Source organism: Pristiophorus japonicus, chromosome 12 (genome assembly GCF_044704955.1).
Source record: "Pristiophorus japonicus isolate sPriJap1 chromosome 12, sPriJap1.hap1, whole genome shotgun sequence".
In the NCBI taxonomy this organism is placed as follows: Eukaryota; Metazoa; Chordata; class Chondrichthyes; family Pristiophoridae; genus Pristiophorus; species Pristiophorus japonicus.
The window spans coordinates 195,477,997-195,483,996 of NC_091988.1; the positions used below are offsets into that span (position 1 = coordinate 195,477,997).

The 6,000-nt window shown below is 41.5% G+C and overlaps 1 pseudogene; it reads right to left on the reverse strand.

Annotated features, from left to right (window-relative positions):
* The window catches only part of LOC139276905 (deoxynucleoside triphosphate triphosphohydrolase SAMHD1-like), a 103,438-nt pseudogene extending 98,404 nt beyond the window's left edge, over positions 1-5,034 (reverse strand).
* Positions 5,035-6,000: the final 966 nt, after the last annotated feature.

Genomic DNA, 6,000 nt, shown 5'->3' on the forward strand with positions numbered 1-6,000 from the left:
TGGCTGGAGTGTCTAGAACTAGGGGGCATAGTCTCAGGATAAGGGGTAGGCCTTTTAAGACAGAGATGAGAGGAATTTCTTCACTCAGAGGGTAGTGAATCTTTGGAATTCTCTGGCCCAGAGGGCCATGGATGCTGAGTCTCTGAATATATTCATGGCTGAGATCGATAGAATTTTGGAATATAGGGGCATCAAGGGATATGGGATCAGGCGGGAAAGTGGAGTTGAGGTCGATGATCAGCCATGATCTTATTGAAAGGCGGAGCAGGCTTGAGGGGACGTATGGCCTACTCCTGCTCCTATTTCTTGTGTTCTTATGTACTAATAAATCCAATAAGGAATCCTCTATCCATGCTAATACATTACCTCCAATCCCATGAGCCCTTATTATGTGTAATAACCTTTTATGTGGCATCTTATCGAATGCCTTTTGGAAATCCAAATATACTACATCCCTTTTATCTACACCAACAGTTAAATGTTTCTCGCCATTTAAAAAATATTCTGTTTTTCTATTCTTCCTACCAAAGTGAATAACCTCACATTTCCCTACATTATAATTCATGTACCACCTTACTGCCCATTCACTTAATCTATCCATATCCCTTTGCAGATGCTTTGTGTTCTCCTCACAGCTTACTGTCCCACCTAGCTATATAGCATTAGCAAACTTGGATACATCACTCTCGGTCCCTTCATTTAGGTCATTAATATAGATTGTAAATAATGTGGCCTCAGCACTGATCCTTGCAGCACCTCACTAGTTACAGCCTGCCAACCAGAAAAATACCCGTTTATCCCTACTTTCTGTTTTCTGTCCATTAACCAATCCTCTATCCATGCTAATACATTACCTCCAATCCCATGAGCCCTTATCGTGTGCAATAACCTTTTATGTGGCACCCTATTGAATGTCTTTTGGAAATCCAAATATACTACATCCACTGGTATCCCCTTTATCTACCCTGCTCGTTACATCCTCAATAAACTCTAATAAATTTGTCAACACTACTTCCCTTTCATAAGACCATGTTGACCCTGCCTAATCATGTTATGATTTTCTAAGTGCCCTGATGCCACTTCCGTAACAATGGATTCCAGCATTTTCCCGATGACTGATGTGTGGCTAATTGGCCTGTAGTTCCCTATTTTCTCTCTCCCTCCTTTCTTGAATAGCGGGGTTACATTTGTTATCTTCCAATCCGCTGGGACCATTCTTGAATCTAGGGAATTTTGAAAGATCAAAACCAATGCATCCACTATCTCTGCAGCCACCTCTTTTAGAACCCAAGATGTAGGCTATCAGATCCAGGGTATTTATCGTCTTTTAGTCCCATTAGTTTCTCTAGTACTTTTTCTCTACTTATATTAATTACATTAAGTTCCACACACTCATTAGACCCTTGATTCCCCACCATTTTAGCTATGCTTTTTACATCTTCTACTGTGAAGACAGATACAAAATACTTGTTTAATGTTTCTGCCATTTCCTTATTCCCCATAATAATTTCTCCTGCCTCAGCCTCTAAGGGACCAATGTTTACTTTTGCTACTCTCTTTCTACATACTTGTAGAAGCTCTTACAATCAGTTTTTATATTTCTTGCTAATTTTCTCTTGTAGTCTATTTTTTCATTTTCAATTCATTTTTTGGTCATGCTTTGCTGGTTTCTGAAACTCTCCCAATCCTCAGGCTTACTACTATTCTTCACAACATTATAAGCTTCTTTCAATCTAATGCTATCCTTAACTTCTTTAGTTAGCCACGGATGGATCACTTTTCCCGTGTAGTTTTTGTTTCGCAATGGAATGTATTTTTGTTGAGAATTATGAAATATTTCTTTAAATGCTAGCCACTGCCTATCTATTGCCATACCTTTTAATCTATTTTTCCAATCTACCTTAGCCAACTTGCCCTTCATACTTATGTAATTGGCTTTATTTAAGTTTAAAACTCTAGTTTCGGACTTAGGCAACTCTCTCAAACATAATGTGCAATTCTATCATATTATGATCACTCAACCCCAGAGGATCCTTTACTATGAGATTGTTAATTAACCCTGTCTGATTACACAATACAAGATCTAAAATAGCCTGTTCCCTGGTTGATTCCATGATGTATTGTTCTAGGAAACTGTCCCAAATGCATTCCATGAACTCGTCACCCAGACTACCTTTGCCAATTTGATTTGTTCAGTCTATATGAAGATTAAAGTCGCCCATGATTATTGCATTACCTTTGTTAGAAGCTCCTACTATTTCTTGAATAATATTCAGTCCAACGGGCCCTATATACGACTCCCACCAGTGTTTTATGCCCCTTGTTATTCCTTACTGAACCACATTGATTCTACTTCCTGATCTTCCGAGCCTAAATCCTTTCTCTCTACTGTCCTTATGTCATCCTTTATTATCAGGGCTACCCCCGCCAACCCCGCCCCGCCCCGCCCCGCCTTTTCCATTCTGCCTGTGTTTTCAAAACATCAAGTACCCTGGAACATTTAGTTCCCAACCTTGGTCACCTTGCAACCATGTCTCTGTAACGGCTATTAGATCAAACCCATTTATCTCTATTTGTGCCACTAGTTCATCTATCTTGTTATGAATGCTCCGTGCATTCAGATAAAGAGCCTTTCATTTAAAATGTTTTCCATTATTCCTTGCTTTGATCTTATACTCTGCTGCACTGCTACCATTAAACTCTCTGCCCTTCTTGTCACACTCTGATTATTTTTACCCAAATCGCTACTTTGCTCTATTGCATTGACCTTTCCTTATCGATGTCTAAATTTCCCCTCACCCCCATTTTTTCATTTAAAGCCCGATCTACAGCCCCAGTTATTCGATTCACCAGGACACTGGACCCAGACCAGTTTAAGTGGAGCCCGTCCCGACAGAACAACTACCTCTTTCCCCAGTACTGGTGCCAATGCCCCATGAATTGAAACCGCTTCCTCCCACACCACTCTGAACCACGTATTTAACTCTCTGATATGCTTGACTCTGTGCCAATTTGTGCGTGGCTCAGGTAGTAATCCAGAGATTATTACCCTTGAGGTTCTGCTATTAATGTGGACCATAGCTCCTCAAACTCCCTCAGCAGAACCTCATTCTTAGTTCTACCTATGTTGTTGGTTCCTACATGGATCACGACAGCTGGATTCTCCCCCTCCCACACCAAGTTCTTCTCCAGCCCCGAGGAGATATCTTAACCCTGGCATCGGGCAGGCAACATAACCTCCGGAACTCCGGCACGACTACAGAGAACTGTATCTATCCCCGACTATACTGTCTTCTACCATTACCTTATTAGTCAGGAAATTGTGTTAGGGAAATTGATGGGATTTAAGGCCGACACATCCCCAGGGCCTGATAGTCTGCATCCCAGAGTACTTAAGGAAGTGGTCCTAGAAATAATGGATGCATTGGTCATTTTCCAACATTCTATAGACTCTGGATCAGTTCCTAGGATTGGAGGGTAGCTAATGTAACCCCACTTTTTAAAAAAGGAGGGAGAGAGAAAACAGGGACAGTTAGTCTGACATCAGTAGTGGGGAAAATGTTGAAATCAATTATTAAAGATGTAATAGTGCATTTGGAAAGCAGTGACAGGATCGGTCCAAGTCAGCATGGATTTATGAAAGGAAAATCATGCTTAACAAATCTTCTAGGATGTTTTGAGGATGTAACTAATAGAGTGGACAAGAGAGAACCAGTGGATGTGGTGTATTTGGACTTTCAAAAGGCTTTTGACAAGGTCCCACACAAGAGATTAGTGTGCAAAATTAAAGCACATGGTGTTGGGGGTAATGTATTGACATGGATAGAGAACTGGTTGGCAGAGAGGAAGCAAAGAGTGGGAATAAACGGGTCCTTTTCAGCATAGCAGGCAGTGACTAGTGGGGTGCTGCAGGGTTCAGTGCTGGGACCCCAACTATTTACAATATACATTAATGATTTAGACGAAGGAATTGAATGTAATATCTCCAAGTTTGCAGGTGACACTAAGCTGGGCGGCAGTGTGAGCTGTGAGGAGGATGCTAAGAGGCTGCAGGGTTAGGTGAATGGGCAAATGCATGGCAGATGCAGTATAATGTAGATAAATGTGAGGTTATTAACTTTAGTGGCAAAAACAGGAAGGCAGAATATTATCTGAATGGTGACAGATTAGGAAAAGGGGAGGTGCAATGAGACCTGGGTGTCATGGTACATCAGTCATTGAAAGGTACAGCAGGCGGTGAAGAAAGCAAATGGCATGTTGGCCTTCATAGCGAGAGGATTTGAGTATAGGAGCAGGGAGGTCTTACTGCAGTTGTACAGGACCTGGTGAGGCCACAACTTGAATATTGTGTACAGTTTTGGTCTCCTAATCTGAGGAAGGACATTCTTGCTATTGAGGGAGTGCAGCAAAAGTTCATCAGACTGATTTCCTGGATGGCAGGACTGACATATAAAGAAAGACTGGATCAACTAGGCTTATATTCACTGGAATTTAGAAGAATGAGAGGGGATCTCATAGAAACATATAAAATTATGACGGGACTGGACAGGTTAGATGCAGGAAGAATGTTCCCGATGTTGGGGAAGTCCAGAACCAGGGGTCACAGTCTAAGGATAAGGGGTAAACTCAGAGAATTTTGAATCTGTGGAATTCTCTACCACAGAAAGTTATTGAGGCCAATTCGTTAGATATATTCAAAAGGGAGTTAGATGTGACTCTTAGGCTAAAGGGATCAAGGGGTATGGAGAGAAAGCAGGAATGGGGTACTGAAGTTGCATGATCAGCTATGATCATATTGAATGGTGGTGCAGGCTTGAAGGACCGAATAGCCTACTCCTGCACCTATTTTCTAGTTTCTACTACATTCCTTCCTTCTCTCCCCACTTGGATGGTCCCCTGTACCACAGTGCCGTGATCAGTTTGCTCATCTATCCTGTTGTCCTTTTCCTGATCCATACAGGGAGCAAGTACCTCGTACCTGTTGGACAGGGTCAAGGGCTGAGTCTCCTCCAGCACTGCCTTCTCGGTCCCCATGCCTTCCTCACTCACAGTCACACCCTCCTGTCCTTGATTATTGATTAACTCTAAAGTACTATTGAACCTTACGGGTGTATCTGCCTCCTGGAGCAAAGTGTCCAGGTAACTCTCTACCTCTCTGATGCATCGCAATGTCTGCAAGCTCGTACTCCAGCTCAACAATACTGAGCCGAAGTTCCTCGAGTTGCAGACACTTACTGCAGATGTGATTGCTTGGGATCGCGATGCTCTCCACCAACTCCCATATGCTGCAGCAACAACACACCACCTGTTCTCTAACATTATTTTATTTATTAATTAGTTAAATCTTTGATCCAATTAATATTTTAGTTTTGTTCAATTATTTTATGTTTGAAATTATTAATTTAATAAGTACTAGCAAATTACAGTTTCTCAGCTCTTAATTTATCCCCCTTCCCTAACTTAGAAAGCAACGTAAAGCCGTAATACTCACTAACCAATCATCTAGTGATTATGTCATAATTACGGACCTTTTGTTTTTGAATCCCAGACAAGTGCAAACTTCTTCCTATCGACCCCCTTCCTACATTTAGAGACCTCTATCAGGTCACCACTCAGCCTTCTCTTTTCTCCAGAAAAGTGCCCCAGCATGTTCAGTCTTTCCTGATAGGTGTGACCTCTCAGTTCTGGTATCATTCTTGTAATTCTTTTTGCATCTATTGTAATATGGAGATCTGAACTGTGCAAATGCTCAAAGTGTGGTGTAACCAAGGCTCTATGTAAGTTTAAACTGACTTCCCTGTTTTTCAATTCTCTCCCACTAGAAACAAACCCCAATGCATGGTTTGCTTTTATTATGACCTTATTAACCTGCGTCGCTACTTTTAGTGGTTTGTGTATCTGATACACGGATATCTCTACTACTTAATTAGCAACTTGCAGATACAGATGATGAAATTATTGGCACACACTTCCTCAACAGAGTTCAGCAGCAGAATGATG